Raw genomic sequence first — 27,330 nt, 5'->3', positions numbered from 1 at the left:
TGGCAGTACATCCACTATCAACAGAAATTAGTGATTCTGGAAGCTCTGTAACTAACAGGATCAAAAGAAAGGGAGATAGTAACATAATGTGCATTATCTCTTTCTAGAAGTTTAGTGTTATGCTATACCTGCACTACCCACCCACTTTTCTTGGACAAGAAGAGCTTGTTTGTGTTCATTTGATAAATTATGGGGAACTTTCCAGTTCTTCATTAATGTTCTAAATCCTAAAGTCTTGAACCCCATACACTGAGTTCTCAGTTATTAGTAATTCCCTGGCATGCATCAGCATATCCATATTGTTTTGTTATTGGATGGTTGGCTGAAGTTAGAAGGGGTTTTTTTTGTGTTACATAGGTGAGCTTGAACTCCTTGTAAGCTTAGCCCTTTGCTCTTACAAGACAAATAGACTGAACCCCATACAGCCACTTTTTTTAAATGAAACTTTAAATACTTCCTTTTGGCTTTACTACCTATGAAAAGGAAAAGGCAGGTAGCTCAGGAAAGCAGTAAGTAGGGAGTGTTACAGCAGTTTTGCATTTTGCATTCTGTGATACATTCCTAGTAGAGCTAGCTCTTACCTTGAAAATTGTAGTATTAATTCACAGTAATTAATCACTCCTTGCACACACCATATTCTAGGTAGTATTAAAAGCACAACACTACTTGACATGCTTGTTTTGATGAGATCTAAATTCCAGACCCAACAGACCCTGAATGTTTCCATCTTCAGCACAGTATTTCTAGCTGTTTCTTCCCTTACAGAAGTTTTGGGGGATTTTTTTCTCCTGAATGATTAATGTTCTTTATTATTCTGATATTAGAGGGATGAAAATGCAAACCCAAGCTTGGTGCAGAACAATGGTGACATCTTTGGTTTTATCAAAACATTAACTTGATTTCAGTCAGCCATAATCAATTACATGTAATTTCCAGTATGTGCCCTTTAAACCATATGAGGTCTAGAATTAAGCTGGATATTACAAATTAAATGAGAGCTGCTGTCTGAGGTTTCCTAATAGCAATGACTTCAGAAAAGGGAATAGGAAAGTATGTTCTTAGTGGCAGAGCCCTATACAATAGTGAATAGTATAATTTTGCTAGTCATCTTTATTTTACGTTTTCCTGAAAATAAGCTATTCAAATGAAGTGGCTTTTTTAAATGACATCAAGCTAAGAAATTTCTGAAAAGTACTATCAAATACGGTATTGAAAACACATACTGTGGTTGAATGTTAGGAAGACATCTAACCTTACTTTGGTGGTGTTTTTGAAGATTTGACTGGAACTGGATACGAATCTTATACTGGACTTCATGATGATCCACTGTAGAGAGGTGAAAGTCATCACCTTCCTCAGTGACTGAGTAGTTTCCAGCTGCACAGAATGGTCAGATCTTGGGTTTTCAAGCAGATTGAATCTGTAGGCAGTTGAAAGTAAATTTACAGCACACCCGAGGAAACGTTTCTGATGGGGAAGTACAGGAGGAAAGTACAGTACCTGCAGAAGGCACCTTATTAGCTCAAAGCCACAAACAGGTCAGACAAGACAAATTGCATTGCATCACAGAAACCAGGCAACTTTTCCTTAAAGTTACATATTCTCTCCATCCTCCTGTGGCTGGGAGATTTTTCTGCATTGCCTAGCAAGAAGGTAAAAGTTAGTTACGGGAGAATCAGAGCAAATGCCCTTCTGGGCCAGAAGAGCTATGGTCGATCTGGCCTAATATTCTGGCTCTGAAAGGGTTCGTGAGAGCCCTGGGGATGGGGAGAGCTACAGGAACAGCGTGCACAAACCTGCATGCTTGTCGTGGTCCGCTCTCCTGTCCTTGCCCCCTCATTTAGCATTTGGGGTTTTAGTGTACACTTCTTCTGTTCCTAGGTGTATCAATGCCTAATAATTGTTGGACTTGGCTAAATTTAGAATCATGTTGCAACTATGGCATCGATTTACTTTCTGAATTGACAGAGACGGTCTTTTCTTATAAGTAATCAATACTGAAAATAGATGTGGTGTGTTTGATCATTCAGTTCTGCAGTGCTCAGTATGGCTTTTGGTTAGAGAATAGATGATAAATAATAATTTCGTAGGAATGCATTCCACATTTTCCTCCTTCCTCGATGCTATTTTTTTTTCCTTAGGAAAAATCAGATATTTAATATAATCAGAGTTTTCAGTAGAGTCTTACATGTTCTAAATGTTTGGCACTGTAAGCGCAAATTCTCTTCCTAAAAACAAATCAGTCTTTTTCTCCTTATTTCAAGTTTTTTTTTTTTTTTATCCTCCACATGTGCCCTGGTTTCATTCACTCTGTTCCTAGTCTTTGTGTTGGAATTTATTTCACACAGTTTTCTCATCATAACTGAAAATGGCTTCACTTTGAGACCTGAGGAGTAATATGTGACCCAACTCTAGATAACAGATGTGAGCTTTGACTTGTATTTTCTTATTTCCCTTAACTTTAATGCCTTCTGAAGGCACTGATATGCTGTATTTTTAAAGCAGGCAGCTTGTTGCATTGATCCATTACCAAATGTTCCTGGATCCAGGATGCTGCTAGAGAGGCATGGCAGGGAAACATGCAAGTTGTAGCTTCTCTTATTGAATAATAATAATTTTGAATTTGTATCTTGGTAAGTAATAATAGTAAAAAAAAAAAAAAATCAGATTATATTCTGCAGTGTTGATTTCCTAAGTGATTTTCAGAAGCATCTTCTGCCTCTGGCACTGTGTAGTAAAACCATTATCCTACCATACAGTGCAATAATGACAGAACACATGCTGTGTAATGTAAACTTACTATCCAGTTCTAGGCAGATGTTATTAGGCTGCCATCTCTTTGAGCAGCAGTAGTGGAATTAAAAACCAACCAAACAAAAAACAACAGCAACCCCCCCCGAAATACCCTTCTCTCCCTCCCACCCCTCCAATAGCAATAGAACCTGTATTCATATCTGCCAAGTGATTTTGCATTGATGGAGGCTTTTCTTCCTTTAACAGATTCTTTTTTATTTAGTTTTTTTTTCCCTTGCCTCACAAAGGAAGGCCAATTCAATCTAGACCATATGCAATCTAGTGAATAATGTGACATCACTTTTTTTTTTTTCCTTTGAGGGGGGAGTTTACTTTCAAAACTGTCCTTCTTGAGGACTAGAGGAGAGCCTCTGGAAAATATATGTTAGGAATGAAACGTATGCCATAATCATTCTGTGCACCTATATCTGATTTTGTAAAAAGGAGTAAACCTGTTTTCCATTTGGTCTGGTTTAGATTATAAACTAGGACTACATCCAAAGACTTAGTGACTAAATAGTTCTCAGCCTCTAACGCATTTTTGTCTATGGATGTTTGTGAGTTAGGGAAGCATTATCATAGCAGCCATGCAGGTAATTAAGTTCCATGTAAAAAGTCATTCCAGGCTGTGGGGAGGTGTATCTGAGCACTAACTTGATCCTCATCTGTAGTTTCAAAATTTCCGCATTGGTCTGGGTTTGGCTGGGCTAGAGTTAATTTTCACAAGAAGCTGGGAGGGGGCACAGCCCGGACAGCTGACCTGAACTAGCCAAGGGGATATTCCATACCATATGGGGTTCAGATTCCCTTTACTTTAAAACTCAATTCTATATTGAGTCTATATTGTCAATATATTCTGTCATTATAGACAGAATTTCTGTCAATTATTACATTGACAGAAAACGGTCTATTTCTTGGTGGTTTTGTGTAATATTGTGCTATTGCTTCATGTTAAGCGAATAGTTACAGAAACTGAAGGTCTCTTTCTGAGCTCATCTCTATTCCGTGAGTATCACAACACTGAGTTTTCTCTCCGCTTTGCCCTGCAGGCAAGAGAAATCTGGGGCTTTCATGCATGTCCATCAGGTGACAGCCAGGCTATACCTAGGGTGCTGCTTGTTATGATTGCCCCTTGAGATCCTTATTAGCAGTCTCTGTGACCAAGCAGTAGATGGAGACAAGCGTTTCAGTCTCTTCTTGCTACACGACAGTGATGTGACCCTCTGGTTACAGCAGCATCACATTTTATTTCTTTATTTTGCACACAACTTTAAGGGTTTTTCAGCTTGCCTAAAATATCACCGCACTCATGAAGGAATGGAGGAGAAAAAAAATCTTTCTTCAAATTCCTTTTTATGCAGCTTGATTTTGATCATAATTTGCTACAGCATTTACATCTGGTACTTTCTTTGGACATAAACAGAGAAAGAAAAGAAAAAATAAACAAGAAATAAGGAATAAAACATCTCTTGTAATGATGAGCTTTCTCTTCTACTACAGTGACTTTTTTTCCCATAGGGAATGACTTGTGGATCTAGCCATCTTGAATGTTTGATAGGTACTTTGCACCACAGAAATAAATAAATCCATCAGCTTGGTTTAATGTGCACCCTTCAGTTGAGGCACAAGGGAACATGTTGGATATGTAAATAGTTGCATAGCAATTTTATACTGTTCTTTAAATAGCCGCTATGTGTACAGCAACACTTTGGTTTTGGAAGGAAATACTCTGTTGCAATTTATATATGAATAATAATATGAATAACATGAAGGTCACTTCATCATTCAAAAGAAATCCTCCATCTGTCACGTGAATGGCGTGTATCTTGAATGTTTCCATTGAATTCCCTCTCCTGTAGCATGCCGAGTGCTTTTCCTACCCTCATAAAGATGAATTCCCAGACCCACAAGGATCATTGGCTAAAAATCACATCCAAATTCCTTGAGAATGCATACACCCGAAGGGTTTGATTTGCTTTTTCTGTGACTAATTGCTAGAGGAGAACGATTGGATTTGGCCTTTTCCCTGCCACGCTCTAGTTTACAGTAACTTTTCCCTACATGTTTTCTGCAATGGGCAGGGTTACACGCAGCTTCCCGAACTGGCACAGAAAAGGGAGTGATTTTCTGCAAGCACACGGCTCGCGGCTGAGCTCTTTAATGGGACACGTGGCCAACCGAGCAGCCGGATGGACCAGCAGTTGTAGGTACTTTACACTGAACGCTATGCGGGAACTAACTCTTTGAAATCAAAGATAAACATACAGGGAATGAAACAGCAAATTAGTGCTGCCAAGAGAAGATTTGGTAGCCGCTGGGATTTGTCAATAACTTCCAATAGTTTGCCCAGTAGCAGGGAGGAAACAGACCTTTTAAAACGAGGAAATCCTCTGTGTGGCAGGGAGACAGGAGGAAGATCCAATATTCTGCCCTGAAACAGCCAGACTTCACCAGTGCGAGAGTGAGGAAAAAATGTTTATTATAAGTTGTTTACTGCCAAATGATTATTTAATGTTCTAAATATCCTGAAGAAATAGGTCAGGATATAAAGCCCTATGATAAAATATTTACAGTTGTCAGGCCAAGTGAGGTGTATGGGGGGGGTTGGAGTGTTGCGTGTGACCTAGATAGATTTGAAGTCTTGCTAGATGGCGGAATATGATCTGAGAAGGGTGATCCCTGAAGATTTCTATCACATGTCAAAACCAGGGTGGTTGTGAAATGTTTCTCTTACTGAGATGATCATACCTGGAAAACCACTTCTCAAGCCCTTCCCAAATTCTTTCCTAAACCTTTGTATGCATTTATGCTGCTGGTGCATGTTGCGTAATATTCTATGAACTGCAATAGTACGATCTTCTCTAGTTTGTCTTTAAGAGAATAGTGTTTTCTGTGTGCTGTGCAAGGGAAGAGGGCACAAGGAAGTGGACAGCATTGAGATGTAATACAATTGAAAATCCTAAAAAATTACTGATTTTTCTCTCTTCTTGGAAGAGGTGACTCTCTTTGGATTTTCGTAATCTGCAAAAGGTTGTCTTTGTGCAAGATGATTGCACAGTGGCTAATTTAGAATGGGCTGTTAAGCGGTCGAGGGCTTGTGAACTGCCATTTTTACCAAAAATAGCTGGTTTATCTTTCATTACAATTTAAAGTACCCCTACCGCTCCCCTGCTCCATTTTCAGCTACTCATGTGTATTCTGCTGCAGGTGAGGTTTCCACCACATGGTTTTCTATGTCCTAATAGGTTGTAATCCTGTGAACTGGTCACTTGGCACACTTGAAGAAACGGAAAGCTTTGCAGTGGGAGGATAGGAATGAACAACTGGTTGGTGGGGGAAGGTGGAGCTTCCCACAACGACCAGTTGCTGATGGACTAGAAAGTTTTGGTTAAGAAAAAAATAAAAAAGTATGAGTGATTTTTCTTTCTGCTTCCTGTCTTACTCTTCAGTGATGCTGAGAAGGTTACACCTCCACTGGGAACGAGGTACATACCCCCTTCATTCCTGTAAAAGTAACTGCCAACTGTGTTTACAGCAGTAAATGAACACTTCCTATTATCCTAAGTAATATTTTTAGAAGACATAGGGTTATAGTCAGTTCTCATGAGGAATTTTTCAATCAATATTTAGTTTACTGAAAAAATTAATACTGAAAAGATTTGTTATGCAAGCATCCTATTTTCAATATTTCTTACTTATAAAAACTCACGATCTTATATTCTGTAGTTTAATTAAATTTACGCTAGAAGAAAGTTAAAAATGGGGGAAAATAAATCAAAATCAGATATTGAAGTTGAACCAGTCTGCTTCCATTTTTCAACTGACTTTTTGGTTCATTAGTAATATCTAATTCCCCACCCCCCACCTACCCCCCAATAAGGTGGACTTCTTTTCTCTTTAAGAATTTTAGCATATAGAAAAACTTCACCTTATCCTTTCCTTGTGGATGGAAGTGACCCAATTCATCTTACTGAGTCCCTGCAAGATCAGAATATGGTTCCTAAGGGGACAAAAAAAGACAAATAGCTTTTTCTTTAATTATTTTGGGGGGAAATGGAAGATATGATAATAGATTCCACATTCTTCCCACTGAGAGCTGAGTTGTTTTGGTGAAATTTGTTAGGCAGTGGTTTCTACAATGATTGTAGTTCCTTAAAGATGCTGAGTGCCAACTCCATTTGTGTCCTAACTCACTGGAGTATGGAAAAAAAACTTGGAATCTTATGTAAGTGTGCGCTTTCCAACAACTTCACACAACAGTGGTAAGCCAAGATGGTTGAAAAATTATAGATATTCCTACGCTATTTTATGTTAACTAGGGATGCTTAGTTAGGTATCTATTTTAATGTACATGCTTATAAATGTGTCATCTTTATTAATGTTTGAATCACTCATTGTGTTTGAGTTCTTCTGCCGAAAGAGTAACTTAAACTTATACTGTCTTTTGGCTTTGCAGTTTACTTAAAGCACAAAAAGGAGTTTCATCTTTAGCCAGCAAGAGCTTACCATGTATTGATTTTTTTTTTTTTTGAGTAAGAATTTCAGACAAATATAAAAATATTGTTTTATGTTTTATGCTTTGCATTTTCATGCATTTCATGCATTTTCATGATAAGTAGGTGAGATTAAAAACATGCCAGAAATACAGCTACAGTGTAACCATAGACTGTATGCTGTGTACTGATCTTTTCAGTTGCTATTAAGCTGTAATACACCCAATGTTGGTAATAATACATACTTTCAAATTGTTGATCAGTTCTGGTCTCTTATGTTTATAATCAATAATTGGATAGAGTTTAAATTAATTGTGTTGACTTGGTCTAGACATTAAATCAACTTATAAATGCAAACTAGTAGTCATTAAAGTTAAATGAAAAATTGAGTCTCTTGGCTTATAAAAACTTTACTAGCATTTGTGGTTCTGATCATTTTGCTAAAGATGCAGATATTATAATATCAGCTGTTTGACTTTTGCATAAGTTAGAGAAAAAATGGAAAGGTATTTATTATGCAAAAACTGGCAGGGAAAAGAAAGAGGAAACCAAATGGTGCTCAGTTATTTCAGATAAAATTGTCGTTAGATGCCCCAGTGAAGAGTAAATCTCCAGATTAGATTTCTAAACTTTTTTCCTCCACACACTACAAAGAGCGATAAGACCTTGGAAGCTGGGGCAAAACTGATCCGTGTGACAGGTCTGTACATGTCTGTCACATCTCCCTAGTCTTCTGGGATAGGGTGCGTTTCAGCCAAAAGACAGAGCGATGGATCAGATCAAGGCTCAGGGGACAATGGGATTCTTGGGGCTAAAGTGAATAATGGGATTATGTGGCTCAGTACTCTGAAATGCTTGCTAGGATATCCAAACTATGCTGTGTATCCTAGGCTAAGAACAGAGCCTGGATTTCAGCCAGATGCTAGATGTTCAAGGGACCAAGGGTTAGAACTCAGCCTGAAAGCCTGCCCCCCAAAAGGGCACATACCCAGAGCTGTGAAAGCAGCATTGTTTGTCTTAAAGCATTTCTGGCATTTTTGTTTCTACTTCACTGGAGGAAGATGGGTATAATATCCCTTACTCTCCCTCTGGTCTAACAGGAAAAGCTAAAGATAAACAAGGTTGAGAAATGGCTCAATTGTCTGTAATGAAAAAAATGTGCTCAGTGGACACTTTCATTTTACAGCTATTACCCTTAGGACCCTCCTTATTCTCTCAACTAGCTTTGCTGATGATTAAAGTCTTGACTGATCATTATTCTCTGAGGTACTTTGGTAGGATTTATGGCTTTGAAGTGGTTGTCACATATGCCACTGAAGTACTTCACTCCTTTTTTTTTTTCCTCCTATCCTGACACCTCCCACAACCAAAAAGGGGTGGCTGGACTGGAGTTCTAATGAAACTGAAATCGTAGCAGCTTTGCCAGTGAGGAAGGGTTTGAGAGCAATTTAGTACAAAGACAAGCTGCTAAAAACAGAATCGTGGTGTTTCAGATGATTATTCCTGGGTAAAGTTTCATATTGCTGTTTGTGAAAGTCTTTTCTGGTTTTTGCATTACTGCTCAAGTGATTAAATCTGTAATGGAAGTTATGTTTGTGTTTTGTGCTCACAGCATAAGATGGTAAAGATATTTTTATAGGCTAGCTTTAAGAAAAAAAGTAAACCCGAATATTAAGCTGTGCATTTATGGAGTTGTTACATGCAGAAAAGAATATTAGAGGTGCTACACCAGATCAGTGGAAAATGCTCTGTTTGGGAACCTGCCTAGTAGGGTTAAACCAGAAGAACTCGGATGTGAAGCCAATAAACAGAGTGTGTAGGGCTGAGGCAAATCCTTAGTGGGAGAACTAAGCAGCTCCTTATCAGCCATGATCAAAACCATTACTCCTGCAACGTAGAGCAATGAAGCATTAACATCACTGTTGAGTCAGTACCCACTGTATGAACTGAAATGGGTAAAATGCTAAAAGTACTGCCAAACTTCGGATCTCTTCAACTAAGTGAGAAAAGCTGAGGCAGGATGAAAGGACTGATTTGGAAAAGCAGTTATAAAGAAGAAGAGAAATTTTACTGTAGTCTAGTTTCAAGTTCTTCTCATGAAAAACAGTTGAAACACAGGCTGTGTCTTTTCAGCAAGTGGAAAAGAAAAGGAATCCAGACTGCGGGACAAATATGAGTTAGCTGAGGTCAGGGCAGAAACAGGCATTTTCAAACCCATTATTGTCAGGGTGCCGTGTTTATATCTATGTGATAGTTTAGCTAGATCTAAACTCCAAAAAGTGCCTGACATTACCATTTGAGGGTAGAAAGGGAGTACTATGTTCTTGATCTTAGTTTGCTCTTTGCTCTTGTGATGGTCACTCAAGCAAGCAAATGCCGGTGTTCTTTCTCAGTGTAGTTCTGTGATGTTTTCTCTAGCGGTTGCTCAGTAGTTTCTCAGCTGAGTTGACAGAACTGTTTTTTCATGGGGCTGTGTTGTACAACACTGGATGATCTAAGTTAAACCAGAAAACTTCTTTCAGAGGCAGTAGGGCTGACTGTCCTCGCAGAAGATAGTTGTCTGCCATAGGTGTGTATTATTATCAAGAGGCAGGGGTGATGATCTGTGTTGCCGTACCCTCATGGGAGACCGGCAGGCAGTGGTACCAGTTTGCTTTTACTGTGTGCATGGGAAATGGGATAGCTTTTTTTAAAATAAGGAATAATACTTATTATCACAAATCCTAAAAATGAAAGTAAAGACTATTTTGAGGATTTCATGAACAAATGTTCAAAAAGTGAATGCCATGGCTACAATGCTTGTGATCTTAGAGGTGAAACAGTGAACAGGAAGATTTCCTTACCCAGTCTCTATTTCTCATGATTTTTCTTGCAAACCACCAGAGTACATTTTGTACCAGTCATAGTGCCTTAAGTTAGTCTCCAAGATCATCTAGTTATTTGATTCCCCACTGAGACTACAACTGTGTGAACTGGGAAAAAAAGGGGGGTTGTGTCCTGATCTGATACTAGGAAACCTTTTAAAAAATCTTGTTTTTCTGACTGCTTAGGAATTGACAGCTTTAGTTCTGGCAGTTTCAGGGAAAGGACAGGAGAGAGAATTAGCCGTTCCCTTGTCAAGTGTCCTCATACTGTAAATGTACTAGGTGCAGCCATTAAGAGCTGTAATGTCAATATAGCTTCTTTTGTTGTCAAAGTTTCCGACTCAAATGCAGAGGTGAGCTGTTAAATACTCCAGCTGATCTCGGTGACAGCCTTTACCTTTCTTCTGCAGTACATCCCCCCTCTCTATTCTTCTTACCTTGTTCCCTCTATCAAGTCGTGTCTCCCCAGACTCCCATTTCTTTCTCCTTTTCCCTCGACATGCTGGCTGGCATTGACTCCTCCTTAAAGGAGGCAAAGCTCCAAGATACAATAGTACAACTAACTTGCAGGCCAGCGTATCTACTGCAGGGATAGAAGCACCGTGGGGTGGCCAGCTAAGAGGCAGCCAACCACTTGGACTAGATGGATGCCATCTGGCTTCCCTGTCAGCACCTATCTATATGCTGGCCAAGATACATGAGCTATCTGTCTGCTTCGCTGTTCAGTACCCAGAAGGTACGTACTGCTTTTTTAACTCTCGTGGAGAGCTGAATGTCTCATATCTGCTTTTGGATTGTATTTTGTCTGTAGTATGCAGCCTGTTGTCTTCGTTTTGTTGGTTGGGATTACATTTAGGGATTGTTCTTCAGAAAAAAACCTCTGTCTTGTCATTATTTCCTGAAGAATTTTCAGCACTTCAGTTTCTTCATCGTTGCAAGTCAGACTTTGATGCAAGAAGACCCTATAGGATCTCTCTGTCTCTCCCCCCCCCCAAGTTTTTTATAAAAAATAAAAAAAAAAAACAACAAACACCCCCCCCCCCCCCCAAAAAACGACCACAAAACACTCATTAATTCCTTTGAAGGGGTGGGAAGAGACAGCTTAGAAAACTCAACATTACATCCTGACCATCTGAAACTATTGGATTCTTTGACCCAGGCAGCTTGATGAAAACTGACTTGGTATCCTGTCCTGTCAAAGGACCTGTAAGTACTTTTGATTACTCTTGTAATGTGTCTTCCTCCAGAAACAGTGCCTGTGGTTAACATTTTTGCTATTAAGTAGCAAAGTTCAAGGACAGAAAAACTGCAGTGAATGTGGTGTGTGAATTTCAATCTCTGTGGTTTTCCTTTTGCCCTTGGAGAGATTAATTTTCTGCTGTTTGACACACGCTGAGCCCAGAAACACTCCTAAACATTCTTGTTCTCCCTCTGTTAACAACCTAACATAGCTTATTTTATTATTAAAAAATAATAATGAAAAGAAATAATCAGTGGTTTTCACTTGTTTTTCAGATACCTAAGCATAAATGCTTACATGTGTTGGCTGAAATTTATTGTTGTCCCGAGATGATGAATGTGTGTATGTGCATGGAATGAAAAAGTCAGCATGTGTATGAGGAGACGCTAATGGCATCATATCTCACGGGGTCTATGTTCCTTCCCTGTGCACGGTTTGGTAGAAGGGAGGTGTTATTAGTGTCATGGTATAAACATCTTTTCATATCAAAAGTGTAGCGATATGGCTAACTGCTACATATATTTTATGAGAGAAGATTCCTGCAGCAATAGTCCTCAAAAACATGGTCATTACCAGGAATTACTGACTGGATTTTTAGTTAATGCCCCAGGTAGGACAGAGCAGAATCATTTGTGTCCTGCCTAGCTAGTCATTAAATATGGTAATGACTGTGTTTAGGAAAAGGACTGTTCCTGTTATAATCATAACCATCGTTGTTATGATAGAAATTCAGTCTGTTCTTGCCTGTTTGTGTTTCTGAAGTCCATCTAACCTGTGCATCTGTTTTGGAAAACTGGTTCTTTGTCAAGCGGTAATTGCCAGCTTTGAAAGAAAAAAAAAGTAGAAAGACCTTCAGGAGGACTTTAGAGAATACAAATTATCCTGCTGTAGAGAAATATCATTGTTTAGGCAAGTATTGCAATTTGGGAGGAAAAAAAAATTAAGAATGGGCCTGGATGGCTGAGTGGCCTTAATACACTCTTGTCTCACTGTCCCTATAGAAATTTAATTCAAATGAGGTCTTTTTTTGGCACTGCCTTGCTAAGTTCATCGGTTTGCCTGAATTTAAAGGATGCGAATGAGTAAACAAAACCCTCATATTTTGACATAATTCACAGCATTTGAAGGCCAGAACTCAAATCTAGGAGTTTTGCAGGACAGGTTCAGTGGAGATGCCGTCTGTCAATACCAGAAACTAGGGGTAAGGGGTCTGGGATGGGGCCTGGAAAGGTTCTGCACCATTGAATTCAGTGTTTTGCAAGTTAGCGTTTGAGTTTTGTAGAGAAGCTATATGTTGCAATGAGGAATAGAATCACAATATGAATAAGAAGGCTACCCTGTTGAAATGGATTTGAGGCGAGTCATGCATTAAGTGAAAAAGAATTAAGAATAGTTTATATTTCTGTATTGCTCTTTTACTATTAATTTAATAACTAATTCTGAAGAGATTTAATAAGATAACGAGGGAGACAGCTGAGAGTGATGCATTGGGAGAGACTATTAAGAAAGCCAGCTCTATAAAGCTTGTCTACCTCTGTTAACATTAAAATACTGTGTGTGTTAAAATGTTTCTGAATTACAACAGAAAAAAACAGCTGGTGTAAGCCCTGTGCTGTAAGCTGTATCGTTCTACTATTAAGACACATCGTTGTCCCCTTGTTGCTGCTCTCTTGACTAACTTTTCTTTACAGAGAATGTGTTTACTAACGGTTTCCTGCTGTGGAGGAAAAGGAAATGTATCTTTTGTCAGCAGACTGTGTCTTTTCCCTTTGTTTCTTAGGGTCTTGTTTATATTGGAAATATTCTTTGTTACATGCTAAGTTAACAGAGTTTTAATCAATTTATGGCCCCTAGCCATGACCCCTTTTTAACTCTTGAGAAACTTTCCAGGCTCCTTCAGCATTTGGATGTTCATTTTTATCATGTCCTTTGGAGTTAATTGGAAACCTTTGTCTCTTTCACAGAAAGTTACTTTACCCAATCTTCCTCTGTTAAATTCCTCAAGTATTCTAGATTGATTTCTAGACCATTACCAGGTATTGTCATATTCTTTTAACCATTGAATATATTTCCTCATGTTAGAAAGATAAAAATGTCATGTGTTTCCTCGTATCCAAAAATTAAATATAACTTGACAAGAAACCCAGAAAATCAGGTCAGAGAAAGTAGGAGAGAAATGACATTCATGTCATCCTAGCAGTTATCTGCTAATGCACCTTTGCAATTGCTTGCAGTAGAAACTACTCAGTTCTGGGTGACCATTACAACATTCCCCTTAATTGTATCTGCTTGTTCACTAAAACTTGCTTGACAGCTGAATGTTTTAGTCTTCTGACAGATAATAATAATAAGAATGAGAAAAGAGAGGACTGGCATTGTGCTCAGAAAGCCTTGCAGAACAGTGGTGAAGTCTGCCACCGGGAACACAGCCTCTGCTGTTGAGATACTTAGAGATCCTGATAGTAACGAAGGGAAAAGGAAACCACAGGGACCCCTGTTAGGGACTTGGAGTCAGTTAATGGGAAAACGAAGATGAAGACTGAGATGATTCAGAGATGAACAGGATGAAGATTGTGTGGTGGGGAATGAATAAGAGAAGTACAGCAGAGGACGAACTGAGAAACTGATACGTCTGTTTGCATTTTGGGGATATGGGGTATTCCTGTTTTGGGGAAAAGGAGAAGGGACATAATTGGGGCTCTGATGGATAAGAATAAAAATAATTAGGCTGTGGAGGGAGTGGAGAATAGGATGTCTGCAGAGAATTACAGGGCTTGTAGAAGTTCAGGGCTCCCTCCATCATGAGCAAAAGGCTAGCAAGGTACTATAGCTATTAAGTATACAGGTGGTATAAGCACACACATAAAATAGAAAAAAAGAAAGCCAATGCTTGTATGGACAGAGTCAGGGCCTTTTCATTTCTTTAGTCTGGGCCCACGTTGCTTGTCCTGTATCACTTGGGAAGGGAGGTTCTGGGGCTTCTGACACAGAAAAGGCCGGGACAGCTGTGTCCAGGGAGCTGAAGTGCTGGGGTAGCAGGGAGCATGTCGTGGGACGGTTGTGTGTTCAATGAACTCGGCTTTCAGAAATTTTGAATGTTTGATTCCTCTGCAAATGCTTGTCAAGTGTATAATTTTTGCACATCTCTCAAACAGTAACGAGTTTCTTCTAAATGATACACAATTAGTACATTTCACCAATAGTTTGATGCAAAGATATCATTTGTCCCCCCAGTGTGTACGTTTGTTGTCCTATTTGTTAAACCAAAAGATCATTATTGATGTCCAGCCTTTGAAAAATTCAAGGAGACATCTGGAAAGGTAGGTCAGAATAGTAATTTCCACTTTAAAAGTCTCAGTGGGAGGATTAGCTGAGGGGTGGGATTAAATTCACCTATGTTTGTGAATTGGAATTTGATTGTCTGTTGAAGCAGAGTTGTAAATTGCACAGATCTGTGTTCATATTAATGTAGTGATTTGTATGTTATGGCTACCATAAAAGTTTTATAGGGCTAGTGGTAGGGTAATGTTTTGTCCCTTTTGCCAACTTTTGTCATCCAAAAGAGTGGAGAGACACAAGCCAAGTGCAGAAGTATTTTAATCTTCAGGCTTTGCATGTTTTACATCTTCCAAAGTGGAAAAATAATTCAGTTCCTTGTGGCACGTGCTTTGGGTTTGGAAGCCTACTTTAAAAAGGGTAAATTGGGAAGGTTTTTTTGCATGACATTTTTATTCATACATTACCAGATGTCAATGATGTGTGTGGTACTGACTGTTGCCCAGCTGTGTCAAGATCAGCAACTTGGACAGCACATTTCTACTGGCATTTTGGTGACCTTTCTTTTAAACACCTTTGAGTTTGGCTGATGAGGCTGAACATTCAAAGTTCCAGCCATGCCTAATGAGAATTGCATTTGCAGCACCTTTTCAAAACTGGGCTCTTAACTGGGTGTGCAGGTTGCGTTTATCATATACCACCTCATATCCAAAGTAAAATTGTTTACTTCCTTATCTTTTGTAAATTCACAGTATCACATTTAGAGATGGTATCACTCCCTTTTTGTAGTATGCAAATGACACTGAAATCTTTCCTTTGAATCTGTGCATGGAGTGATTGAAAAAACCCAAGTAAATGGATTTTTAATCTAAACATGCAAAAGAGGACATACATGAAGTAAATATAGGTTGAACTGTGATAAATAAGAGGCTCTGATTCTGCAGGGAGGTTTAAATTGTTATTAGCAAAAACCTGCTAATCTTCATGAGAGGAAAATTATTACAAGTAGAGATTTTGGAGACTGCAAGGATGGCAGTTTCATCTGAGCTGTCTCTAAAATCCTGTGGGCAATGAGATAGCCAGCAAGGATTTCAAGTTAGCTTATTCTCCAGCATTCCTAATCTGCTTACTTTATGGTGGGGTTTGATGCAATAATATACTTTCCCTCCGTATTGCAAGCTGCTCAGTTTGAGTCCTTACAATTTATACTTTGGCATAAGAAAATAGAAGAATGCTGTATCAGCTGTCCCATCACAGTCGTTTTGCCGCTCTGTGTGAAAAAGAGGTTAGAGAGGTCTGCTGAGGAGATTTCACAATGCGATGGTGGCAAGGGTTATATTACTCACGGAAGCAGCAACATGAGAGGAAAAAAAAGATAAGAGAATAAACTTTTCTCTGTCCTTTCAGAGTAACCTTAGCAAACACAAATCTGGATACTCTTTCAATAAAGCCCAGAGCACCAGAACAGTGGAGTGCATTGCCCTTTGACAGGTCATTAACCCATCCTGACAGTGAAAGGCAGCCAGAGGTAGAGGCGTGATGTGAGAACAGATTTTAAGAGAGTTAAAGTGCAAAGTCTTGTGTTAAAGAAAAGGGAAGGAGGTATGTGCTGTCCTTCTCTCTACTAATTTTGTGTCAGGAACTTCACAAATAGCAGGAGTTATTCCTTCAAACATGTGTGTCCTGTAGGAGTAGATGTATGCAAAAAGATAAGCATGGTTGAATAATGGAGAAGTGACCAGGAACGCATGTGGCTGAGAACTGGTGGAAAATCGGGACTCTTTCTGTCAGTTCTGAGTTGCGTGGGGTTTTGGCAAAAAAGAAACAGGGGTTTGTTGTTATCTTTTGTCAGGCTATTGGTTTTGCTAAGTTCAAAAGTAGTGGCCTGCATAAGTCTGAAACCATTTGAATTGTGGTTTAAATCTGTTCCCTTCATGTGCAGAACAAGTCTAAAGGGCTATTTCTGGTTAATTTGTGTTTATTCTAAATTTCTTGTGAGCTATCTGGTCTTGAATGGTTGTATAGTCATTTAGTTATGTGTACAATTGTTGCCAACTTACAATTGTATTTTGTCGAATTCCTGCCCACATACTTCCTGCCCAAATTTGTCTGCTTCTGGATTACTATGCATTAATAGTTTTGATGCAGTGCCCTTGAATATGGCATTGAACATATATGCTCTCAAATGTTCACATCTGTTAGTCTTTGCAATCTTTAAATTCTCCCCTTCTTTGCCGTCTCCTCCGAAGAGCCCCCGGAATGCTGTTGTATTAAATAGAATTTCAGCAACAGCCAACAGACCTTGCCACGTGTTATGCCGTTATGCTTCTCTCTGACCTTATTACACAAGAACAACCATTATATAAATTTATGCTAGTTAATTGGTATTGCTGTCTGCTACCGTGTCACAGTGTGCTGGAAAACAGGTCTTTGCAGAATGAACTTTAGAGGTGGCCATTGTGGCAAAACTTACCATTTTACATTCAAGGGAGTTTCCTAAATTCAGGATAAAGAAATTTAGCTATTGGTTAGTTATGGCTCACAGTGATCTGGAATAAATTCTTGGTAAAAAAAAATCAAACTCAGCGGTTTTTTGTTAAAGCCCTGCCTTTTGTGAAGTCACCTTGTGAAAAGCTGTGTTGACTGATGGCTGCATGAATTCATTGTGGAGCTTCATGTAACTTTCTGTGAAGTTCAGTGAGGGGGAAGGTGTTGGAGGTATTCCATACATACTCTTTTCTTAGGAGTTCTTAGGTTCTAAGTTGGTGTCAGCTGCATAGCAGATTTACATATCAACTTGCTCTTTCAGTTGATGGTTGATCACCTTTTAGATCCAAAAATGAGTTTGAGTGACTGCTTGTATTTACCATACAGGAAAAAGTTAGTGCCATACATATAAAATGAAATCTGGGGACCTCTTTTGTACCCCCGAATCATAGAGCACATATAAGGCAGCCTTCTGTCAGAAAGCCTGAGTACACATTATAAATAAATATTGCCCTGAACAGTCATAAATAACACTCTTAGCTTTTAATGCATAATTAACATTGAGTAGTAGCTAGTAACACAGCCAAATAATTATGCCACATTTTAAGACTATTTCTGTCTGCTTCAGCCACACAGTCAAGCAGTTAAAATACGGCCAGTTCTTTGGAGTTTGGCACAGTAATTTTTAGCTACAAATTCCCAGTGAGCTCTTTAAAAATCTAATTAGTAACAACCATTAGCGTTGGCTTATTCCTCTGCTTTAGACACTAAATAAGCAGCATGTTTTTGTAGGGTAAAGTCCTACAGCGTACTTGGAATAGAAGCTACAATGGTTCATTTTCCTCTTCCTCCTGAACCAGAGCGCCTTAAATTACCTGGTGGTGCGAGTGGCTTAATCCGGTTATGAGTAATTAGGTACCAGACTACTTTCACGCCCTGATTCCCTGTGACCAGGACATGACCATCCTGCCGTAAGAGCTGAAAGCCCTCACTCGCTCACATATTTGGTGGGGACCTGTGCTAAGTGGTCTGCTTCGAATAAATACGCAGAAGAGAACGATTAGCTGAGGCTGACCCTACGAAATCTGACTGAGGTTAGGTGAGAAAACTGATCTAGGAGGTTAGAAAATACAGTCACTCTCATGAGTTTCTCCTCAGTTCTTTACTCAAGCATTTCATTAGGTCACAACTTGCAACCCAGCCCGATTCAAAGGAGCAGGTTACTATCTGTGGTATGACGTAATGTATGCAAGTATACAATCTTAGAGCTGATTTTTAAATAAAACCATACAGCTGCATTTCGGGTGGTTTAGCCTGTAAGATGCCTAAATGTTTAATGTGGTATCTAAATTCATAAGTCTAAATTTAAAAGCCTTTGTTTCCTCATTTACAAGTGTTACCTTGTGTGAATGTAGCGGGGTTGACCTGATTTAATATTACAGAGTTCTTAGAGATACTTTCCAGAGAAGGTTTCAGTAAAAGCAGAACAGAAAGTTGTAGCAAGATGCATGTCTTTGTAATTATTTGATTCAAGAACTATGCAACAAAAATGTTGCATGCACTGGAGAATGACAGTTGCACACTGAATTGTATAGAAAGCCAATTTTGTGCTCAATAGCTGCATTTTGTCAATACTTTATAAGTAGCTGTTATTATTTGTGTTATACATGTATATTAGTAGTATATTTCACATTGAGTTTGCAAATGGTGTAGACGTTATGCAGCATAAGGCCACGGATACCACTGCAGGTCTAGAAAACAGGAAATACTTCAAATGCTAATTATTTTATTTTTAAAGTATTTTTTCTGGTGCAGTCCAAAAGGACATAGAAAAGAACTTTCAATACTAAATATAAGTAGAATACTTTCAAGGCTACTTAAGACTTCTTCCCACCTGCCTTTTCTAGATATAGTAAGGTGTTATTAGAAACAGTTATCTTCTATCTTTTAGGGTTTTATTTGGATGATCTCTGGTTCTTAATTGAAGAGTTGATTTCCAAAATGACTAGATGTTATTCTGATTTGACTTTATGTAGGATTTTTTGTAGTAATTGTTGGACGTCCTGGGACATTGTAGTGAAGAGTTACTTAACACATACTTAGTTTTTGTTTTGTGGTTTGTTTTGTTTTTTTTTTTTTTTTTTTTTTTTAAGAGTATTATTTTCCAGGTAGCTCTGAAGCCATGTTTTTATACAAGCATACATTATTCTTATTTTTACAGCAGATCCTTGACTATGAAGATTTCTTGTGCTCCCTGAAAAGTTTTGAATTATCTTCTGTATATACTCAGAAGTTGAGTCAGCAGGCTGACATTTCCTCAAAAGGCAAAACTTCAACAGTAAACATGTAGCCTGATGATCAATTAATAAATGAACCCACAACTTGGTTCTCTCTCCAAATACAGCTCTGTGTACCTTATTTTAAGGATTTCTCTTCTCCCCTACAGACAAAAAAAAGGAGGATAACTTAATTTGAGTGTTCCTCTGTCTGATCACTTATACTGTGCAAAATTTCCAGATAGAGATCATGCCTTACAGCTTGTTTCATCATATTTTTTTCCCCAGTCTTTAATGCTGTTTAGTCTGCAACTGTATTATTTTGTATTTTAGGCAGAGGAAATTGTGAGCCTTGGCTGTACCGGGGTGAATTCTGAACACAAGAACACATCGCCCCTTTCTTCCTAATCGAGTGATACTTTCAGAAGATAAATGAACAACATCTCCTTAGTTGTCAATGCTTATAAACATAATGGCAGCAGAAAGTATTCCGAGAGCAGCAGCTCTCCAGCACTTACTGGCACTGTTAGTGCCTGCAATTTTACAGCTGCTGATCCACCCCCCTTTCTGGTACAGAATACAAAGTTCCCTTGGGGAGATCTTCTGTGGCAGAGGTAGTAAGTCAAGCACAGGACCATTTTTAAAAGTACTGATTTTCACTACTTGCTCCATTATTTCTATCCCAACCATTTTGGTTTTAGCATGGAAAAGGTGTTTGAACACTTTCCCTATTCTTCCTTGAATGTGGCAACTCATCTGTTTCTCGCTGCATCCTGATGTAACTGGAGAGAAGGGCAATGTGTTTCCCTGAGTTATTATCTGATCTGCTGGCTCTCAGATTGTCTAGCTAGGAGTTCTCACTTTTTCCCCCTGTATCTCTTAATTCCATCACTTAATCTCTTTATAGTACACTTTGTCCTTTCCCTTGCTTTGTTTATCCAGAGAGGTGATGGGAGTCACTCCAGCAGGGACACTGCAGACATAATATGTCCCAAGTTCATCACAGAAGGCTGAGGCAGTGGCCTTGAAAGATATCTACTTCATTTCTCTTCCCTGCTATGGATCCAAGCAATTTTCTCTGCTGTAAAGCTCTGTTTGCTAATGCAACCCAATAACTGATATTTCTGGCCTGAATTCATCCTTGCTGGAAATAGCCCCTTTGCTTTCAGTAGAGCTATTTTAGGGATGGATTTAGTCATCTAGCTTGTTAAATTATGCTCCTTTCTGTTCCTTGATTTCCTGCTTTCCCACAATGTGAAATCTATAGTCTCCTCTCTTGGGTCAGCATTTTATTTTCAATGTGAAATACAAGTCCTGGCTCCGAGGCAGTGATAAACCACTGGAAGAGATTCTATTATATAAAGGATTAATATTAAAGTATTTATTCTAACACTGAGTAGTAGGAGTTGAATACTGGAAGGTCTGCTATTTTTTTGCCAAAATGTGTTTCTTACAAGAGGGTGCCAGGCTAATAATGCGTAAGATTGCATTTTTTCAATGTCAAGAGACAACAGAAAATCAGGAGGGGAAGGAGGGGAGAAGATGCCTGTGGATTATGCAGCTGACATCCAATGGACCTGAGAGAATCTGAGTAGTAACAGGGAACTGGCTTACTGTGAGTTATTTTGGCCACGTAAATTCTTGAATTTTCATGTCTGCAAAGCTGCTTTGCCAGTTCTACTAATGATTTAGATTAGCTTCCTTATTGCTAAGGTCTGTTCTATTGCTGGTATGAAAGCGTGCTCTAAAAAGAAATGTGTATAATTATGAATCTGCACTTTTATCAGTCCTTTGAAGACTAACAGGCTATTCAATGCGTATTGGAACACTGTTTCTGCATCCACCTCAGAGAAATTTAAATTTGAGAAGATCAGTTTTTATATTCCATGCCTGAAATTCCTATAGACTAGAATAGAGTTACAACAGTAATCCAGAAAACTAGCCAGACTGCTGAGATACCTTCTTGGGTGTCTGAGGCCTCTCTTGTGATTTTTTTTTCTTCCTCCAGTTCTGAACAATGCATATCAGAAACTGTGTTGTACATTTGCAAATATATTAAATCTAAAGTACATTAAATTTTTATATTCAATATAAAAATAAATAGCTTAAAGTATTATGGAAGTGATAAAGACCAGAACGTTGTGGGTTTTGGGGTTTTTTTTGGTGGTTTTGTTTTTTTTTTTTTTTTTTTTTTTTTATGGTTCCGTCTATAAATTTAGCAGAGACTGATGGCCCATAGGATCTGTTTCTGGCTTCATTAGCAACAGTGATAGTCTACACAAAACATAATTACAGAATTTTGGCAGGTGAAGCTGAAAAGAGAAACACCAATTACTGATACTCTGTCCCTGTGGGTAAGCTTTTGTTCATGTTTCAGGGCATGAAAAGATCAGTACAAAATGCCTATGATAAAGCAGTCTAAAAATGGGGTTACTGAGGCATATGCTATATTTCTTTGCTTGGTCTTCCTGTGTTAATGACAGCTTTTGAGGGCTTAAACTGGATGAATACCCTTGAAATGTTATTTCAGAGACTAAACATTGTCAGCAGTAGAGACTGTGCAACCAAGAGATGACACGAACTGGCCAGGACCAGAAAAGAACTCAGAAGGAAAGCAAGGATGAAATAGCCAAATTACACTACACATAACCAATAAATGTGATTTGTGTCCTCTTGCTTCCTGCTGCCTAGGTACTTGAAGGCTGTGAGGTGCAAAATACAAGTTCCTAAACAGGGCTTCAGGAAGATCTGGAGAACTGTACATGGCAAATTATTAGAGTCTGTATGAAAACCAAAAGGCCTTGTGGATAAATACACTGGGGAAGGGTCAGCATAACTTCTGTGAAGTGAATCACACTGTACAAATGTACTGCAGTCATCTGAAGGAAGAGCAGCGTGGCTGATAATTAAATTTAGCTCCGTCTCCTAAAGGCTTGTGAGAAAGCCCTTAAGGAAGCAAGAAGCAGGGGAATAAGGGAAGTCCTTCAACGGGTAAACCAGCCATTTAAACATGGGAAACACAGGGCAGGAACAAATGATCAGTTCCCTAAGTCACTAGTGGAGTTCCAAAAATATTTGTGCTGGGACCTGGGCTATCCAGCATGTGTAACAACGTGCAACAGGTGGAGTAGGAAAGCTTGTTGATGCACGTAAATGGAAATACTAAAATTAAGTTGAAGAATTGGAGGAGGACCTTAAGCAACTCAGTAGCTGCCTAATCAAATAGCAGATTAAATTTGATGTAGATTACGGTAAAATTTTTCACATGGGAAAAGTACATTTTAAAATTGTATATGAAATGGTGAATTCTGAGTTGACTTTTAGCAGTCAGAAGAAGACTTGTGAGGATATACTATAGAAAGTTCCATAAAAGTATCAGCTCAGTACCTGGTAGCAAATCAAAATAAATGGAAAAACAAACTGTTAGGAATTACTAGAAAACAAACAACTCATTGTGCCACTGTATAAATCCAGAGTTTGCCCATATCTTGGACATTTTTTATTCCCCTAATCAACTAAATCTTTAATATCTACAAATGTGTCTGAGCTATGACTGGCTGGAGGTTGGGAGATAGTAGGGGAAATATGACCTGTGTTTGCTCATGACTTGTATTCATTCAGATGAGAACAACTTTTGGCTACTGTCTGAACTGGGCTGGAGCTTTTGGGCTGAACCAGGATGACAAATCTTAGTTCTTTTCTTATGGTACAGTAGAAAATATAAATAAAATGTCAGCTGACTTCTATTTCTACAATGTTACATTTTATTCTTAAAATTAGAAAATGAGTTTCTTTTCAGCATATGTGCTGAGTCCATTCTTTAGCACTTCGCATTCACACACAATAAATAGCATTTAGTATCTTGGATTTGGGAGCTCCTCTAACAAATTGCCATGTCTAACAACTTACCATGGTTTAGTCATCATTTTTTGCCTCAGACCTAGAAGCGTTTGATTCTAGTTTGTGAAAATAACTAAAACATGCATGCAGATTCTAGAAAAGCTATTTTTCTTCCTTATTTTCCTCTTTTTATTCATCTCGTGTTTAGCATCATGCTTTTGGTATCTCCATCACACTGTAAGAAAACTTCCTTTGAAGTGCTCAGCACTTTGAAAGCAGGACAGGAGAGGAGAAGGTCAGAAGTTTCGTCAGGTGTCTGCCAAGATCTGCCTGTTTAGAAACTGAGAAGTACTTGATGAAAGTACTACTAAGGCTTTTCCAGCAGGAGTTTTTTGATCCAATGTGCTGTTGGTTTGCTTTTAGGGGTCAAGAAAACAATGTGCAGCACTAACATCAGGTTTAGAGCAACACAGCTTTTCTTCAGCTATACTTCGTGTGTGAACTAAGGAATGGAAAAGTCACTTTGCACAAAATAAAGTGTAACAGGGACCACGACAGGACTGAGACCCATCTATCACCGCTGCACACCTTTCATAGAACTTTCTGCATGCTGTGTAAAAGCTGTTGTTGCTTCCTGATCTGTTTTCCTTTTATACTGCAAGGTATGGAGTCGTCATTTCAGATCATTTCAGACTCGGCAAGTCTGGTCACTTGGAATTAACTGCATGACAGATCAGACTAGTTAAACTGTTCATTACCAGTGCTATTAATTACAAATGCAGACTCTTCTTTTCCTTGCCTTTTAATACATCCCTACTTCTCTGATTGTTGTAGTCATTCATAAATATCTGCTATTTTTAGCAAACAGTTTTCAACTAATGACATGAAATGAACCATTGAAAATGAGCAATTTATTTGCTTCAGTTATTTGTTATTCGCTGCTTGGGGTATGGCTGGCCTGTACATCATTTGTTATTATTTTTGAATAGATGACTGAAAACTTTTTAATCTTGCGAATGATGAATGTGGTGATGTAGAGTTAACTCTAGTTCTGATTTCCAGCTGTTACATTTTTCACTTATTTGAATTCTTATCATATGCAGTTCTTTAAGTATTCCAGTTTAAATGTAAATGTACAAAAACTGGAGGTGCACAGTTCTTTTACCAGTGGTGGATAAGTAGATAAGTAGTATGGAAGATGACTCCTGAGGAGGAGAGGAGGAAGTTGATGGATTTATGAATGGGAGAAGTGTGTACAAGACAGCCCCTCCACCGAGAGGGTCCTACGCAGTGACAGCATGGAAGAACTCCTGTGTTGGTCTATGGAGACTTACTTTAACAGCTGAGTTTGTATTTTATATGTAGTGGTTTTACAGAAGTCCCTGTAGTGCTGCTAAGTCATACCAAGAATACACATACAAAACGCTGCATTTGTTCTCCTTTACCTCTACCTTCCCTGTCTTATCTTTTCCTCTCCCTGCTGCTCTCATTTAATATATACGTCTGTTAAGAGAGTGAAAGTTAGATTTACTTATTAGTTCATTGTTTACTAAATCTGTTAATTTACACTATCTGGCATATGTTAAATGCGAGATTTGGTAGAATATCTGATGGCTTTAGAAATGACTAGAGATTCCCCCCCCGACCAACCCCCTTCTTCTGCTGGCACTAAGGTGTACAACACAGAGCAGCGCTTCCATGGGCCTCTTGGAAAAGTAACTTAAGGCATAAAAGCTTATTGGTTATATGACCGTTTTCAGAGACATTATGTTAAAGGCAAAATGATAAATTATTCCTCCTCTGCTGTGGAGGAAAGATAGGAAATAGACATCAGCATGGCATCATCAGATGCCTTTTGAGAAAATTCAGTGATTGTACAAAAAAGGAAACAAAAGCACATGATATTCAGAGGCAAACTAGACAAATGAGATCTAAGTAAAATCACAACTATGCAAGTAGTCACTATGCATATTTTGTAGACAGCCTGGAAAAGCATAAAAATGGTGTCCTGCAGTAGCCACATTAATCGACACTTCTGAAAGGTTGCTCTGAGCTGCATCGTCTATCCATATTCCTATTAGTTTGATAGTAATGTTAAAGGTGAATGTCCTAGTGAGATTCCACTTGCATTTGAAGCAGTCTTGCACTTTTGTCTCCTGACTCTCAGACTAGCATCCTGGCAATCTAAAATTGAGTAAAATTGGTTTTAAAAAAATGTTATATTTATGTGAGCAAAAGCTAATGGGATATTAGACCATTTCAAAGGTGTGGAATGTGAATAGAGATTTTCAGATGTTAACTGAAACTGGCAAATGTGAACGAATAACAGAAGTCTACTGTTAAAATAAGTTTAATTTAGAAAGAATACTTCCTTTAACAAGATGAGTTTGTGCGTGACAGTCCTCTATGGAGAGTTGTACAGACCGTTGGCTTGTGGAGACAAAACTGTATGCAGAGATGTGACGTCATCTTCTGGTACTTCTGTTGATCTGCTCCATGTTGAAACCGTGAATCTGGGATTAGTCAAGAAGTGAGTTTCTACCTTTCTACCAAAAATGCAGAGTGAGGGAGTTCTGTCCCCTTCTGTTAGACCTAGAGCCGTGCGCTAGCTCACAAAAACAACTGTGAATCCTCAATCGTATCTTTAGCTGATGTTGCCCGGTCCTGGAAAATATGAGGGAAGAAAACTACTGGATCAAACAGGAAACTTGGTGCTAATCCTTTCCTTTATTCCCTTGGTACGCTTTATTTTTCCTTCTTGTTTTCATTTGAGCTGCTGTGCTGCGGCTCCCAGTGTGCTCTGTAGGGAGGAGTCTGAAGCAGGTGGCAGAAACTCATTGCAATGCAAAGGTTCAAACCCCGCTATGTGCAGTTTTTAAGTAATTGTGTCATGGCTCACAGAAAATTACCAATCCATGCCAATTAGCACAAGATTGATTTTTTTTTCCTTTTGTTTCTTTTTAAAGCTTGGGAAATTCTAAAAGAGGCAGCAGCAAAGTTTGCCGTTTGTTATGTGCAGATTCACATTGAAATATGAAATACGGGTTAGCATGCAATGTCTGGTACAATTGTGTTCTCCATTAGCAAACTGGAGGCTTCATTTATACGCTGAAAAAACACAACAACAAATTAGGTGGGTGACTGCATAGAAATATTAGAGTGAAAAGATGTAAGAGTGCATCTGGGATGTGCAATGAGGAAATACACATTATAAAATAAATGTCTCCATTTTAATATTTCCACCTACTCTCCTTATGGTGATACCATGTGGTTCTTTTTCTCATTTTTGTCTGCCTTAGTAGTTTCAAACTTTTGAGAAAAGGAATATTTAAGAGAATAAAAATATGAAGAAAAGCAGTTTGTCTGGCTGTGCTCTACAAGCTGTAGTCCCTGCAAACGAGTAGAAGGTTAACTTTCAAATCTTTCTGCCCTTGAGCTTTGCATGTTTTTATTTATGTCCTGAAAAACACAGCTAGTCTTTTGTATTCCTTCCTTGTCCACTTGATCAGAAATGGTATTAAAGTTGTAAAAACATGTGGTAATGGCCTACAGCCTGTAAACAAAGAGTAACTTTTACCAGAACATTCTCTTATGGAACAGAAACAGTGGATTCTGGGATTATTGACAACAACTGTAGTGGAGACGGGTCTTAACCTATTGCCTTCCTTTCATGCACATGCAACTTCGAGTACTCTATCTGCATCCTTGTTTCTACAAGGAAGTTTCCAAATACTTTCTAGGATTTCCTAGTGTTTCTACATACTTCCAAAAGTTTGTGGGAGATGGTTTTGGCAACCTTTTGCTTCCTCCGTGTACTGACTGCTAGTAAAAGACCATCACTACTAGAACACTTCAAACTCTGCCATCTGTCTTTTATACTATTAACTGAAATATTTTGGCTGTAAAACTACTGTCTGGCTCACAGAATTCAATATAAAAATATCGGCAAAAGAAACAGAACAATATGGAAGAGAATGTTAGGAAGGAAAGGAAGAGAAAATGCTGGGGGATGGGGGGAGAGAAGAACAGGAACACAATGAAGAAAAAAGGCACATGAAGAA

Source organism: Buteo buteo, chromosome 6 (assembly GCF_964188355.1).
Source record: "Buteo buteo chromosome 6, bButBut1.hap1.1, whole genome shotgun sequence".
Classification (NCBI taxonomy): domain Eukaryota; kingdom Metazoa; phylum Chordata; class Aves; order Accipitriformes; family Accipitridae; genus Buteo; species Buteo buteo.
This window is presented reverse-complemented; position numbering follows the sequence as displayed.